Source organism: Erpetoichthys calabaricus, chromosome 7 (genome assembly GCF_900747795.2).
Source record: "Erpetoichthys calabaricus chromosome 7, fErpCal1.3, whole genome shotgun sequence".
NCBI classification, from domain to species: domain Eukaryota; kingdom Metazoa; phylum Chordata; class Cladistia; order Polypteriformes; family Polypteridae; genus Erpetoichthys; species Erpetoichthys calabaricus.
The window spans coordinates 145130137-145146583 of NC_041400.2; positions in this window are offsets into that span (position 1 = coordinate 145130137).

Below are 16447 nucleotides of genomic sequence, written 5' to 3' on the forward strand. Positions count from 1 at the left end.
TAATAATAACATAAAATAAATTTATCCACTGGTCTGTGCTATAAATTTGTTTTCTGTATGATTCCAATAATTTTGATAATTTTTATAGTCAAAATCTCAGAATTTGCACATTTCCTGTTCAAATACAGGGGAGAAATGCAAGGTGTGGACTGCGCTATCCCTCACACATGGGGTTGATGCATGCAATTGGCGTGTGCCTGTTTCTGTCTCTCTGTAAGTTACCAATCTAATGTTTGCAAACACATTTATTATACACCCTGACTTTCCACACTCTGGCTAATATCTTTAATGAATGTCTTTCTGATCGGACATAAAACTGCAGTGAAAAGGCACAAGGTGAGACAGACAGTACTGTGCCGCACTGAAGGGGGTGAATGTGAGCCCAACAGGTGCTCTTTGCTGCTGTTCTTCTTCGCAGAGGCTCAGGGTGCCAATAAGTTAGCGATATCAGAAAGTCAAGTGCATTTATTATTATTTTTTTGTTCCGACTGACTGCCAAAATGGAAGATTAAGACTTTTAAAACAAAAAGAAAATAAGGAGGACTTTTACAAGAAAGTGACAGAGATGTTCGTGGAGAAGGATAGGCGCATGAACTTTATTTACAAATAAAGGTAAGACCATAAATGGTTTTCAATTTTATAAAAAATGGGATCAGACTTAGAAAAAAAATCCAATATTTAAAAACTAAATTTTAACCTTAAATAAAATATTCTTTTGTTTTCTTGTTATCCTTTTGTTGAACAGTTTGCATTAAAATTCATTAAAGCATCATACTTAAAACCTTTTAAAACAACTAAACATTTCAATTAAGGTCAAAAATGAAATAAGCTTTTTTGTACACCATTCTACACTTTCATTTGCATTGAATGAGTATGAATTGTGGAATTGCAACGGCAAGTTTAGCACACATGGAAGGTGCAGAGCAAATGTGCTTTCTCTGTTCTCTCTCGTCGCTATAAATGTAATGTTCTTTCTTAGCCAAATATGTACCTCACCTATGTGTGTGTAAAGAAATGCTGATGAGATATGAAACATAACCAGTAGTCAATGTGCATGATGCTAGTTGAATAGTGAATAAGCTACTCTTTGGGGTTCATATATTTGTAAATCTGACTCTGAAGGAGTCAGTGCCTCACCAGCCATAAACCTCATCGCACGTCACTGTTTTGTCCTTAAGTGTCTTGACCTCTAATCTGCCCTGGCGTGCTTCTGCATGACATTAGTTATTTTTCTCACCTTTCTGGTCCTACCTTTCAGAAGGTTGAAACAGTTTTCTTGCAGGTTACACCGTGTTTGTTTTACCTTACCTCTCATTTTGTCCCACTTAATTGAAATTACCAGTGCAGTATAAAAACAGCAGTCTTCTATCCCAGGGTCACAACTTAAATCAAATAAGAACTAAGTTAAGCAAGAAAATGTGAAATTAGCTTTAAATGTCAACATTTCTACTCTATTAGTTCTTTTGCCATAAAACCTTTTCAAAGCATTAAGCATTAAGTAATACTGCAACTATTGGTGTACAACTGAAAAGTTATGTTAGCAATCAATGTGATTTTTACCCAATCTTCATTGAAATGCCACAGTAGTATCTGTTTGTTTATTTGCTGAAATTTTTATACTTCATATTCAAGAAATACTTTCTGGATAAAACAAACATCTTTTTAAATATGTTTAAAGACAAATGTTGCACATTGAATTGTCTTAATGAGTATCAAGCTGTGTAGGCTGATTGATGATTTGATTGCTAAGAATCCACCCTTTTAAACATAATTCATAATATAAACCAAGATAGAGCCTAGAAAGGATAGTTGGACAGGTCTTACCACTTGCTATAATGGTGTTTCCCTGAAACCACTAGTGTCACCATTAATGCTCCATAATTTAACATATGACAAAAATTTAAATCATGAACAAAACGTGTTTTTACATACTAGGAGGTCAAGCCAGAAGGATGACCCTTGAACTTTAATGGTGTACTCACACTAGCAATTTGTTCCATGCCCGAGCACATTTCTCTGCATGTACCCCCCACCCCAAGTCTAGTTCATTTGACTAGTGTGATCACTCTGTGCTGGGCCAACCAGGCTGTGCCCTAGCCCGCTTGGAAGAAGTCTGCCCAGGCATGGTTCAGTGGGATTTGGGAACAATGTGATCACTAAACAATGGCGAGCATGGAAAAAAACCATGACGTCAATGATCCAACAAGTCAGATTAAAAATTACAAAATAAGAAATTAGAATTGCAAGTACCTTAGATTCAAGTGTAGATCAAGTGCTACAATTTTTTATTGAAATGCATAAAAAATGAGTTAAATAATTATAAATAATTTGATAATTTAGTATGAAAGCTCATCACAGTAAGAAAAAAACTAGTTAACCTAATGAAAAGCAGAAATGTGCAACAGATAAATAAATAGTTTGAAAACAAAAAGCAGTCCCAGGGTAGGCCTACATGAGAACCTAACATTCTCATATATGCCTAATCCAATTAAGGACCACAAAGAGCCAGAAACTGTTAGATATCATTAGATTAGACAGAACTGTATTTGTTCCCAGGAGGAAATTTGGCAAATTTTGTCAAATCTGGGCAACTCCAGGTGCAAGACAAAAACCATTACTGAGATCAATGATTTCTTTTATTTTAACAGCATGCCAGTGGACCTTTTTTTACTGGAATTTTTGAAATCCATAGCTCTGAAACTCCAAACAGATATGGTTCAAGATCCCATTCAGTGCCCAACCCCCAGTTGCGGCCTAGTAGCCCGCCCCACAACTTTCTTGATATTTTAGTTTATAATTTAAAAACGGAATAAGAATCTGAAAATCTAACAACATCACATTAAAGTTCGATAAATTCTGAAAAGAATGATACCAAACATATATATGTAGGTTTTAAAATAAGCCCAATTTAAAGCGTGACAAAAAAGTGACATAAAAACATCACATAAAACCATTGCACAAAATCGTTGCAATCGTAGATATTATTTTGTTAACAAATTGCTAAATAAACTATCAAACCTGTTCTACCTCAGCCTTCTCTGTAGATAACTTCATGTGTATTAGGATGGATAAGGTAGACCACTGTGACAAGCACTTCCTTCACCTCCCGTTTCTCTCTTTATTGCCTCTCTCCAAAATGTTGCCTCTCTCCCTTGTCCCAACTTTACACTCTGGAAGCTTCTCCCCATCCCATTGTAAATACTGGCCAAGCCCCAGAATTACATCTGGAGTCAGACACAGCCCTACTTCCACTCCAGGAACACAAGGTCAGAACTCTCTATAAGCAGGTCCTTTTGTGTTCCTGCACCCATGAGAACCTCAGTTCCCTTTAAAATGTTCTTGGGTCTCAAATAGCCTTTCAGCTGCCTGTCTGAAAAGAGACATTGCAGAACCATCTCTTCCAATTTTAGACAGTGTGCCATCTCCTACCCCGATGGAGATGTTACGAGCCTATGCCAGCCCTACAGAGCTGACTCCAATTAGCATTCTCCAGTTTGTCTTCATTGCATAAGTGCCCTTCCTATATCCATTGTAGGGCAAGTAGCACATAAGCAGGGCATACCACCTCTAGTGGAGCCCAAATACAAATAGTGAAGAGAAAACATTATCACCTACATCTGCTACTGTTCTTCTAGAGTTCAGGTGAGCCCTGTTTTTTTTTCTGGGGAGAGTGTCAATACCTGTAACCCCCTTGACCACAACAAGCTATATACTGAAAAAAAATGCATCCAGGTGCTGCTGAAGCTTTTATTTTCAGATGGTGGTTCTATCAGACATTAGTAAGTGGATCCTGGCAGCTTGAGTATGAATTTATGTTGGTGTGTGGTCATGTACTTTTGTCATTACTGGAATGACGGAGGTTAGCTGCAAATCATGTTTACTTTATGACCATCTGGGGTCAAGAGAGTTGACATGTATCTTGATGCTTTTAAGTAAAGCATAAGATGTTAGCAGTGTCTTTCATAATAAGAATTCTAGTCAAGTGTGCCCCATCTGGCATATTAAAATGTTTTACCAAAGTGATTCTGGTCAGTTTTGAGGATTAATTGTACTTCTACTGTAAATGATAACATCAATCAACTAGTAATATATACCTGATAGGAAATGTCCAGTTTAGCCTGTGATATTTGGATTTTTCTAGCTGGCAGATTTTTTGCTGTTGGGTTTTTCTTCTTTCTCTGTAGTCTTCTCCCTTCTCTTTGAATTTTGTTTCTGACGTTGAGCACATTCCTTGTTTCTACTTAAATGGAGATGGCTGATTGAAAGACTTTTTAAAAATGTAGTGTTTTATAAATAAGTTTATCTTTCTGGAGATGTACATTTATTTCCAGAGTCTGTATAGAGTAGAGTTTTGCAATCATTACTTCTGGCCTTTTAATTATAAAAATGAGCATAAGAGTTAAGAATACCTTGTGTCATTATTGGGCACAGACTCTGCCATTGAGCCTTCCTTTTGCCTGCCGGTCAGAGGCCTGCTGCTCTGCAGTATTACTCCAGGTGCTATCAGTCTTTGGGGGGTTCAAGTGAAACCAAGAGAGTCAGAGTTCTTTACCCCCCTGCTTAATGCGGGGGATACGTTCCAAGAAATCCCATCGCTAAACGAAACAGCATTAAACAAGGTCATCTTAACATGTAAATAATGGGGATATGTGTTGAAACAGAACAGAGAATAAAAAAGTTTATCATTTTTTTTTGTTTTATTTTGTAACATGTATAATGAAATTCTTTTTATTACATTAATATAGACATTTTTATTGCTAATAATAATCAAAAATATTCGAGTAAATACATAATTTATGTTTGTGATGAGGAAGGTTCTTCCTCATTTGACACTTTTTGTTTTTTGTGAAAAAGACATCTAACGTCGTTTGCTGTTTTCTCTGTTGTTCAGCAAGCAATTGTCGATAGCAAGACATCAATGACACTTCATCTTGCCTTTGAACGTTTAGCAAAATTTGGATCGTTTTGTATAAACTGCTCCATTATTTCCGTAATAGTGGCTGAAATTTTTTTTAGAAAATCCTTTGAAAGTTCCTTTTATTCCTAATCTTCAGAAATGCTAATTTCGCTAATTTGGCGTTCACCTGCATCTAATCGTCTGAGCACCTGTATTTTAGTTTCAAGCAAAATGCATTTTCTTGTCACTTTACTTTCTTTTTCTTTGCAACCACTCATTTTAAAATTAAAAAGGGATAATTATTTGTTACAGTAAAATAAAATGTTATTTTTATGTCCTTACACAATAACGTTAATGACTAATCATAAATGAACAGTGATGCAGCAGGCATATGTAATGTACTGTACTGCACTGATATCAAACACATTGTGAGATTGCATGTGAGTATCTAATCAAGTTTTGTGATTGTGTTGAAAACTGACATTTCCGCCAAAAACCGCGCTTTTATGTTGACTACAAAGTGAATCAATGAAAAATTAGAATTCGAAAAAAAACTGCGTAATACCGAAACAGCATTAAATGGAGCAGCATTAAGTGGGGTCTTACTGTACTTAAGTTTAGATTTCAAATTTTAAGAAAAATCTTACACTTTTTACCTAGCTTGTTCTTTTTGATTTTTGTCTGCTACCTAAATTAGCTACATATATGTAATAACCTTCTAACTAAATACAGAAATGTACAGTATACACAGAATGAGAGAACAAATTCAAAACTTGTTTCCCTGTGATTACTTTGAACTTGTGACTTGTAGAGCTGGGCTTAGATATAAACACCCCAAATGAAAAAAGTCAGCAGTGTTCGAGGCACCCACTTTTTCAAGGATGATAATGTGTTGTCTAAGAGGAGAAAGACAGCGGTATTTAATAAGTAAACTGGTAGTGTCATTTGACAGCAAAGTAAATAAAGACCAGTGGTCGTTGTGTACTTTCTATGAGCTGATATAAGTAGGGGACTGACATGAATATTATAAGATTTTATTTGGAATGCCATAGTAGCAGTCACTAGAGGTACATCTATCACCATTTTTATGTTTGATTCTGATCTCCAGGTTCATGGAATGAAAATCGTCAATTTCTGAATTTGCTTGGCAGTTTCAAGGTGATCCACTGATTGCACTGCAAAACATGAAATCTAAGCAAGTGAAACGTTTTTATATCAAGCCATTGTTTTCCTTATTGTAAGACTTGTTGACTGAAATTTGTATTTAATATTTAGTTTATTTTTAAGAAATTTTGTCAAGCAAATCTTGTTTATTCCATTATCAGATTTGTTTTGCTAAATAATTGTTTTTGTAGTGTTTGCTTATGGATTACTTTGCAGTAGGTGAGTGCCATGAGGAAAAAAAATCAGATGAATAAAGCAAAGTTTTTTTTTGTTTTTTTTCTGAGAAACAGGGCACAATATCTCATGTGATATGAATACAAGGCTTGTAAGCTTTAAGTCATATTTCTCTCATGGTGTTGATAATAAAATATACAAAATCTGTACTTTATAAAATGTAAAAATAGATTATTATGGTCTTGGAAAGGGCAGACCCCCGTGACCCTGTGTTCGGATTCAGCAGGTTGGACAATGGATGGATGGATGGGTCTTGGAAAGGTGACATAGTGCATGTTGGTTGGTCATCGAAGTAAAAGTTAAAGGTTAGTGTGTCAAGCTGAAGTCGTGCAGGTCGGCTTTTCCTCCACAGAAGCCTGCATCCCGAGGCTTTGGGAAACATCTTGTATCACCCCAGTCCCAAAGGTATCACGTCCTAGTGAGCTGAACGACTTCCGGCCTGTTGCTCTGACGTCACATGTGATGAAGACCATGGCGCGGCTGCTTAATAATAAGGCTGCTGCTTCACCACCTGAGGCCACAGGAACGCCACGCCCTCGACCCTCTGCAGTTCGCATACCAGGAGAAGGTGGGAGCGGAGGATGCTATCATCTATATGCTACACCAGTCCCTCTCCCACTTGGACAGAGGCAGTGGTGCTGTAAGAATTATGTTTCTAGACTTCTCTAGCCCCTTCAACACCATCCAACCTCTGCTTAATAGGGACAAGCTGACAGAGATGGGAGTAGATTCATACCTTGTGGCATGGATCGTGGACTATCTTACAGACAGACATCAGTATGTGCATCTCAGGAACTGCAGGTCTGACATTGTGGTCAGCAACCCAGGAGCGCCGCAGGGGACTGTACTTTCTCTGGTCCTGTTCAGCCTATATACATCGGACTTCCAATACAACTCTGAGTCCTGCCACGTGCAAAAGTTCGCTGACGACACTGCTATCGTGGGCTGCATCAGGAGTGGGCAGGAGGAGGAGTATAGGAGCCTCATTAAGGACTTTGTTAAATGGTGCGACTCAAACCACCTACACCTGAACACCAGTAAAACCTGGTGGTGGATTTTAGGAGGCCCAGGCCCCTCCTGGACCCTGTGATCATCAGAGGTGACTGTGTGCAGAGGGTACAGACCTATAAATACCTGGGAGTGCAGCTGGATGATAAATTGGACTGGACTGCCAATACTGATGCTCTGTGCAAGAGAGGACAGAGCCGGCTATACTTCCTTAGAAGTCTGGCGTCCTTCAACATCTGCAATAAGATGCTGCAGATGTTCTATCAGACGGTTGTGGCGAATGCCCTCTTCTACGCGGTGGTGTGCTGGGGAGGCAGCATAAAGAAGAAGGACGCCTCACGCCTGGACAAACTGGTGAGGAAGGCAGGATCTATTGCAGGCAAGGAGCTGGACAGTTTGACATCCGTGGCAGAGCGATGGGCACTGAGCAGGCTCCTGTCAATTATGGAGAATCCACTGCATCCACTAAACAGTATCATCTCCAGATAGAGGAGCAGCTTCAGCGACAGACTGCTGTCAATGTCCTGCTCCACTGACAGACTGAGAAGATTGTTCCTCCCCCAAACTATGCAACTCTTCAATTCCACCCAGGGGGGGTAAACGTTAACATTATATAAAGTTATTGTCTGTTTTTACCTGCATTTTTATTACTCTTTAATTTAATATTGTTTTTTTTTTTTGTATCAGTATGCTGCTGCTGGAGTATGTGAATTTCCCCTTGGGATTAATAAAGTATCTATCTATCTATCTATCTATCTATCTATCTATCTATCTATCTATCTATCTATCTATCTATCTATCTATCTATCTATCTATCTATCTATCTATCTATCTATCTATCTATCTATCTATCTATCTATCTATCTATCTATCTATCTATCTATCTATCTGCATCGACCAACTGTGCAAACTGCATGTCCACTTTATGGTGCCACAAGGTAGAAGTATGTCTGACACCTTAGCTCACTGGAGAGAGCTCTGATGAGATACAAGAAGACTTCTATATGACATCCTATCCAAAGAAGTGATTCTGACAAAAGAAAGTACAAGGGGGCTTTTGAAATTAAGAGATAATTTGGTACAAGAACTCAACCGAAAGCACAGACAGAAAGCACATCTACAGTATCTGCTGCATAAAACACTTAAACATTTTCTTCAGGATTAATTGAATAATCTGATGTATAATTATCCCACTACAGAAAAGTGAAATGTTTTCTTTAGAAGTGACAAGCTTATACAGAGAACTACAAAAAACATGTTGGCAATGAACATACAAATAAAGTATGCTGTTACCATGTACAAAGGTTTTTTCTAAAAAAAAAGTTATCTAAAAACAGTGTTGCTGTTGCAGATTTTGACATGTGCATTTGTCTTTTTAATTACATAATAAATCTTAATTTACAACTTAAGGTTTATCCTGGGCAGTGCCAGAATCAGTTCAATATGTCATAAAATTCACATTGAGTGGTCCTGATCTTTTCCTAGTGATTAACGTATGCAGCTAGTGAGAACTTAACAATACTTATCAACATCCATGGAGGTGAAGGCTGATAAATTGATTTTAGCAATGATAAATAACAGAAAGCAAAGACTCAGAACTGCTCTGTACTGTATATCATTCTGAATTGTAAACAGCCTTATCAGAGGTTTGTGGTTAGGAAAAAAGTAGCCAAAATAACTCCCATTTTATTATTTTTCTCCCATGGTGCATAGTTTACAAAGAATGTCTTTGTTTAATGGTGTATCAAACTCTTTTACTTCCCCCTCTTTTGTTTAAGCTAATCTGCTTGGATTTTCTTTAGATTTCTTTCTTTACTGAACAGAAGATCTCAGAGTAGTACTACTACAGTCCATCTTGTTACTTTAAAATAACAAATAACAAAATTTCACACATTGCTTTATGCAGCCTCACTTCTTGTGTTATGTTTCATATTTCAAACTGATTCCCCTGTTTTAAAGTTAAACATTTTTTCATCAGTTTTCTTTTGGCTGGCGCATTGCATAGAGCTTATCCATCCATCCATTTTCCAACCCGCTGAATCCGAACACAGGGTCACGGGGGTCTGCTGGAGCCAATCCCAGCCAACACAGGGCACAAGGCAGGAACCAATCCCGGGCAGGGTGCCAACCCACCGCAGAACACACACAAACACACCCACACACCAAGCACAGCTTAGTGCTGCTTTAATGTCATAGCTCCACAATCACAAATTCACATCTGCATGGTGTTTGCATGTTCTACCTTGGTTTATGTTTTATTTTTTAAAATATTTTTTTCCACCTTATTAGATTGTTTGGCTGCTCTAAAATGGCTTTGCTATGAATGAGTGTGTGTACACTGCAATGAGCGGATTCTGGTCCTGTACGCAGTGTGGCTAGGATAGATTCCAATGCATTGAAGTGCCAAATGAACTCTCTTTCTCACATAGCAATATTTATTTGAAAATTAAAGGGAACACTTATTTTTGTTAATCCCATACCTAATTGATTCAGGAGATGCAATACACCCTTTGCATTACAAGTGGCTCTCATGCAGCCAGCATGCCTGCCTTTTGATTGTTATTGACATGATAAGTAATGAGAATGGAAAGGTAAAAACCTGTAGTTGTTGTCACAACATTTATAAATAGCACATAGGAACAGATTAAAGACTGAGAGTTCTGCAGTACAGTGATCCCCTGCCTATCGCGAAAGTTATGTTCCAGACCCATCAGCGCTAGGTACAAATCCGCGATATAGAAAGACCATATAAATAAACATTTTTTTTAAAGTTTAAACCTTAAAATACCCCTCCCACTCACTTTAAACACAAGTAAACTTATTAAAACACACTTTGTAAACACATATGATATGTGGATGTCAGGCTCTCTCAATTATAAAAAACATCTTGGAAGGGAGACCAGGGAGATGAGGCTTCATCTTCTCGGAAGACAATTTGACATCCCACGAGAGACATTTTAACCTCACGCAAGACAAGGCAGTGAGACAGAAGGACAGCTGCTGTACAGGCTTTTAAATGATCGATGCGCAGAGTGACAAGCCGAACAGGCATCTTGGCAGAAGCAGCACAAAGCCAGTAGCTGATCTGTCCGCTTCTCCTTAGCGTGTGTTCAGCCCCGAATCCCCCACACAAATGCGAGCAGGAGAGACGCGAAATGGCAGGAGCGTACCACACTTCCGGGAGAATTGAGCGAAGCAATTGAGACCAGATCATCTCGGAGAGACACTTTGACAACATGCGAGACTGGACATTACAACCTTAGGAAGCAAAACCCGTGAGACAGTGCACCCCAAACCCCCACCTTCCCCCCCAACTTTCAGAACTCTAGCAGCAGAGATGCAAAGTGGCAAAAGGACAGCTACTGTACAGGCTTTTAAATGATTGACGCAAAGCGTGACAAGTACAACACACAGCTGGCCAGCAGCAGCAGCAAGACACCAGCTGAACCGATCACATCTCTTTAGCGTGCGTTCAGACCTCCCCTTCACAACGTGAACAGCGTTATATGTGCCGCAAGAAAGAGATTTAACCATGCCCGGGGCAGGAAATAAATGACAAATATTGTTTTTACAAATTGTAAAAATGAAAATAATGCATATGTAACAATTCCCATGAAATTAACAATCTCTTTAAATTGTTCATCCGGTAAACCAAACCCGGGGGTGGGCGAGCGAAGCGATGTAGCGGGGGCACGATAGCTGAACTGCGATATAGCAGAGGATCACTGTACTGTATGAGTTGTACTTTTCATTTTTATATGTTACCTGGTGGGCGTCACGGTGGCGCAGTGGTAGCGCTGCTGCCTCGCAGTTAGGAGACCCGGGTTCGCTTCCCGGGCTCTCCCTGCGTGGAGTTTGCATGTTCTCCCTGTGTCTGCGTGGGTTTCCTCCGGGCACTCCGGTTTCCTCCCACAGTCCAAAGACATGCAGGTTAGGTGGATTGGTGATTCTAAATTGGCCCTAGTGTGTGCTTGGTGTGTGGGTGTGTTTGTGTGTGTCCTGCGGTGGGTTGGCACCCTGCCCAGGATTGGTTCCCTGCCTTGTGCCCTGTGTTGGTTGGGATTGGCTCCAGCAGACCCCCGTGACCCTGTGTTCGGATTCAGCGTGTTGGAAAATGGATGGATGGATGGATGTTACCTGGTAAAAGCCATTAAGGATATCTTCACTCCTTGTGCTTATTATTAACAGGATAGGCTACAGTCATCTCTCAAAACATAATATGAATTAATTAGCCATTTAGATCAACATATTCCACGCATTCCCATTTCTGCTCCTTAATATTTCCATTCTAATTTTGAACTAAGTAGAATTATTCTCCAATTATTTGTTGAAACAATTAAGTAAAAAAAATTAATTGATTTATTCATTTCCTTGAATGAAAACCTTATATTGATTCAGCTGTGTCCAAATCTGAAGATCTTTGTCTTTATGATATGAGATGGAGTTTCCTCCATGGCAAAATGATGCAAGGCCTCCAGGAGCAAGATAGGGAGCAGGCCAGAAACCTACTTGGTCTGTGCAGCAGAGGTAACCATAAGTTCAGGCTGGTCACAAGGCAACCTGCTCGCTTCATTTGCAGAAGGCCCAAAAATGGTTTATGTACAAAAAGTGCAACAAAGAATCTTTATAAATGACAGATGTATTAACAAAAATAAATAATAAAGCACAAAAATGAAACAAAGCAAAAAAGAAGCAAAAAATGAGTTGCCTAAAAGGCAATCCACACCAAACAAGTCCCAATATACTGCCAAAAGGCAGAATCTGAGAAAACAAGGCAAGTAAATAATGATAATAAAAAAAAACAAAAGCAATACTTACAAAATTCCAAACAAAAACTCATGATTCTCACGCCCATGCCATTGCAGTCAGTTTGAACAGCATAAGGGAGGGGCCAGGAACTGTGATGTCAGGGTGGTCCTGGCTCTTGGGATTCACCCACAAAGAATATGGAACACATGTAAAGTTAAAGACAGTACATAATTAAGCAACAATAAACAAAATCAAAGAAATAGCATAAAATTTTGAAAAAAAATACAAAGACAACATAGAAACAGCAAAACATCTAAACATACTGTATATTAATATTCAGTATAACAGTTATAAGTTCTTACAGTTTGACGACTCTTTACTTTGGCTTCTGCCCATTTTCTCATTTGATTTCTAATTGCTTTGATATCAAACAGTAAAACATTGAAGCCGCATTGCTGTCATCTAAGCCCAATGTTTTCTCGAGATGTCAGACAGACCATTTTGAATGTTAGGAAATATATTTTCAGTTAATAGTCAGAATTTTTGCCCAATGTAGGAGGTATCCTGTTATTGATGTTTTAGAAAAGACAAACTAAAGAAGAACAAACAAACGTGAGGGACCTGATACTATGGAATGATTAGGTGCATCAGCTAAAATTTAGCACAGGGCAATCGTCTTTGTTTTGTTTGGCATATAATTTTGGTTTAGTTTAATTTGCTTGTTTAGCAAATTTTTCTTTTTTATAAGCCTTGTATTGAATCTGTTGTTACATTTGTTTTTTTATATTGATTTGTCAAACTCAGTATCAAGAATATAAAGCATCTTAACAGACAATAGACATTTTTTTTCCTAATTTAAAGCTGTTACCATCAGGCTGAAGATTTAGGTTCTCAAGGGCAATTCATTTAGAAACTCATTCATTCCTAGAGATATGCACATTATAAAATCTTTTATAAGTTTTGCCAAACAACACTTATACTGAAAATCGGATATACTGTACAGTAACTACATAAAAATAACTCAAATCAGTGTCAATAAATCCAACAATGAAAGAATAAACAATAAAAATCAGAAATTACACAAAAAATATTGAAGATGCACTGAGAACTCCAATTTATTTTTTTATACAACTGGAGTAGTTGCCCGTATGCATCATCAGGTGGCTCCATCTCCTGCATAAAGGGAGCAAGGCAGAAAACAAGAAAGAACAACACCAAAAACAGAATAACATCATATACAAAATAATTTTGAAAAACAACAAAAAGATTAAATAAACCTTGAACTTACCATAGTTGAGCCAGGGACGAAATCCTGTCTAACTTATATTATAGCAATGGGTTTTTTGTCCTAGCTTGTATTTATTTGTTTTAGATCCATTTTTGAATTATCATTTTTCATGTTTTCTAGTTATTTCAGGTACGCTTATCTACTGTATGACTTACAGCTAGTCAGTATACTTTGTAGGTGAAACCCCAGGAGGCAGTGCCACCCTATTATCAATGCTACTTGGTCCTGCTTCTGGCTTTTTATTCAGTCAGGAAAGAGGAACTCATCAGCAGAATATTGAGATTGTGTTGGAGTTGTATCATTATTTTTTTAACTTTGTTCTTGAGTACTTTGAATGTACTCTTTTTTATGATTTTCTTGCTTTGTCTTCTTCAATTCTGCCTAACGGTTGTGTATTAGGACTTGTTTGCTATGGATTGCCTTTTTAGGCAAATGCTTTGACCTTTTGTTTTTCCTCCTTTAAGCATCTTGTTGTATGTTTTGATTTTTGTAAATAAGCCTTTGGTTTATAAAGATTCCTCACAGCCTGTTTTGTTCACAAGCCAGGGGTTGACAGTTATCCTTCTTCTTATGTGGCTTGTTAATCAATTGGTGAGCATTTCATATTGGTTTGTTGGCTCCCCATATTTGGGGCCTGGTTGAAGATAGCAGGTAGTATTTGGGGCCTAGCTGAGATTCTTCAGGGCAAGTTAGTGTGGCCTGTTGCATGAGTATATTTGAAGGCCTCACATTCGAGGCTGAAACATATCAATACTGTTCGTTAAGTTGTTATGCCCCATTTGGTTGTAAACATACACAATTTACATAGAGTATTTAAAGTTTTTTTCACACACGTATGTTTAAAACAAAAGTGTCACATTTAAGTAAGGGCAGTTTTAGCTTACGTGTGGGCCTCACCCTTCTAGTTGAAATCTGTAGTTCAGCTATTACAGTAAAAGAAAACAGAACTTGTCATATATAAGATTAAAAAAAACAAGAGAGGAAAGGGAGTGAAAATCTGAAGCCAGTTTGGAGTAGGGGGAGATGCGTTCTTAGCTTTTCTGTAGCCTTTGAAGAACTTGATAACCCTGGTGTGCCATCCACATCATCAATTTTCACATGTGAGTAACTGTTGTATTTTTCAAATGTTTATGTTTTTATTACTTGTGCTGATGTATCTACAAGGGACCCCGTGACACTTTCTCTGTGTCAGGAAGAACACTGCATATCAACAGTAGCTAATATGTGGACTTTTGAGATGTTAGTGAGAGCAATAATAAATAACAGCGGAGAGAGGTGCCTTGAACAGACTTCGCATGGCAGTGCAATATGAGAGAGTCAGAGAGATAAAGATACAGATAGTATTCTGCAATGGAGAAGTGTAGTTACTAGAAAAGAAAAAGAGGGATAAATTAGATTTCCGCAGCCTCCGTTTAATCAAAAAATATGTCTTAGTATTTTTGAAATGTGGCATGCAGGAATATTTTGATATATACTGAGACAAGACACCAAGGGAGAGTTTTATGATCATTCTTTTTGAATAATGAATTGAGCTTCATATTACTATCAGTTCCAAACATAAAATAAACAAAACACAGCAAGAACAAACATTAAATTAATTGAAAATAAAAAATAAATAAATGTCACCTTCTAACTACTCTGTAACACAAACATTATTTATCATTTTTAATATACAAGGAAGCCACTACCCCTTCTAACATTTCAGACTCATTATTCTTGATATAAATAGCTTAAGGTCTATAGTAAGCCAGCCACAATGTTTAAAAAATGAAACTCATTAGGCGAAAAACATTTGAAGGCAAAGCAAATCCTGTTACACTACACTCATTTTTTTTTATAAGGCTGGCTACTAAAGCTGGGCAAAGTAATCACATAAGAGAGCCTTCATGAAGGCCTTGCAGTGTCAGGATTATTACACAAAGAGATCCCACACATTACAAGTCAAAGTACTCTCAGCTAATCTGTGTACCGGCTAAAAAATGGCTATACTTGATTATCAAACACTTTCATTCCAGCCACCGAAGGGCAAGCCAGGAAGAGGCATAGATGGCTAGGCTGCTTTAGCAAAAGACTGACTAAAGAAAAATCCTAATTGGGAATAATATCCTAGTCTTTTGAAATGTTTTGCATTTTAAAAATTAATAAAGCATATGACATGAATCTTAATATTTTAGAAATTAGTTTACCAAATAAAAAATAAATAAAGCTAAACCACATGTGATTCAGTCGAATTAATAAAATTCATTTAGGCCTTCACTGTAGGCTTTGAAGATTCCCCAGTGACTTATTATTATTTATTTTACATTCTGGGTCAAAACACAAGCATACAATGTTTCAGTCAGACTTTTTTTCTCATATTTGTTTAATAGAAACAATGCTCTTATAAAAATGAATGTATAAATCACAGTAGGCAATCTGATGAAGTTGTGTGTGCATTATGATAAACAAAAAAATCAGTGGGACCTCATTTTAAACAGGTAAGAATGGTAAAATGGATGGATTTTACAAAAAACAAAAAAATAAATTTATTTCGTTAATTTTTTTCTAAAAATTATAAGAAAGTAACAATTATAACAAAAGACAAGGGTACAAGAGCAAAATGTTGAAATTGAAAAAAATGGAATATCAAAATAACAAGCTGGTACAGCAAATACTAAGCTGAGAATAGAGACTAGCATGTTGTCTGGTTCTCAGGTTCAGACTGAATGCAGACTTCCGGTTGTTGGAGTACTTTTATACTAAGGTCCTGGAAGAGGCGGGGCTTAGAGAAGGTGGGAGTGTCTTTAGGGCTCCTCAGTTTTCAGAGGGTAAAACACACAGGTAGAGTAAGCGAATGGTGAAAATGGAGACTAACTGTCTGCATTTATAAATCAAAACATAATAGTGTGGATGGGGCCCCAGATAGAAAGAGACCAAGAGAATCTTGATCAAATGCCACACTGTAATTTAGATAACATCTTTATTTGAGTCAAAAGTTCAATAAGCAGAAGATAAGGAGGGCAAATCTTTTTCATATGTTTATGTTGCCCCCTTCCATATGGGGTAGACGTTTAGCTTCCCACAGCTACTACTGAATGAAACAGGTTAATAAAAAGAATGGAGGTCTA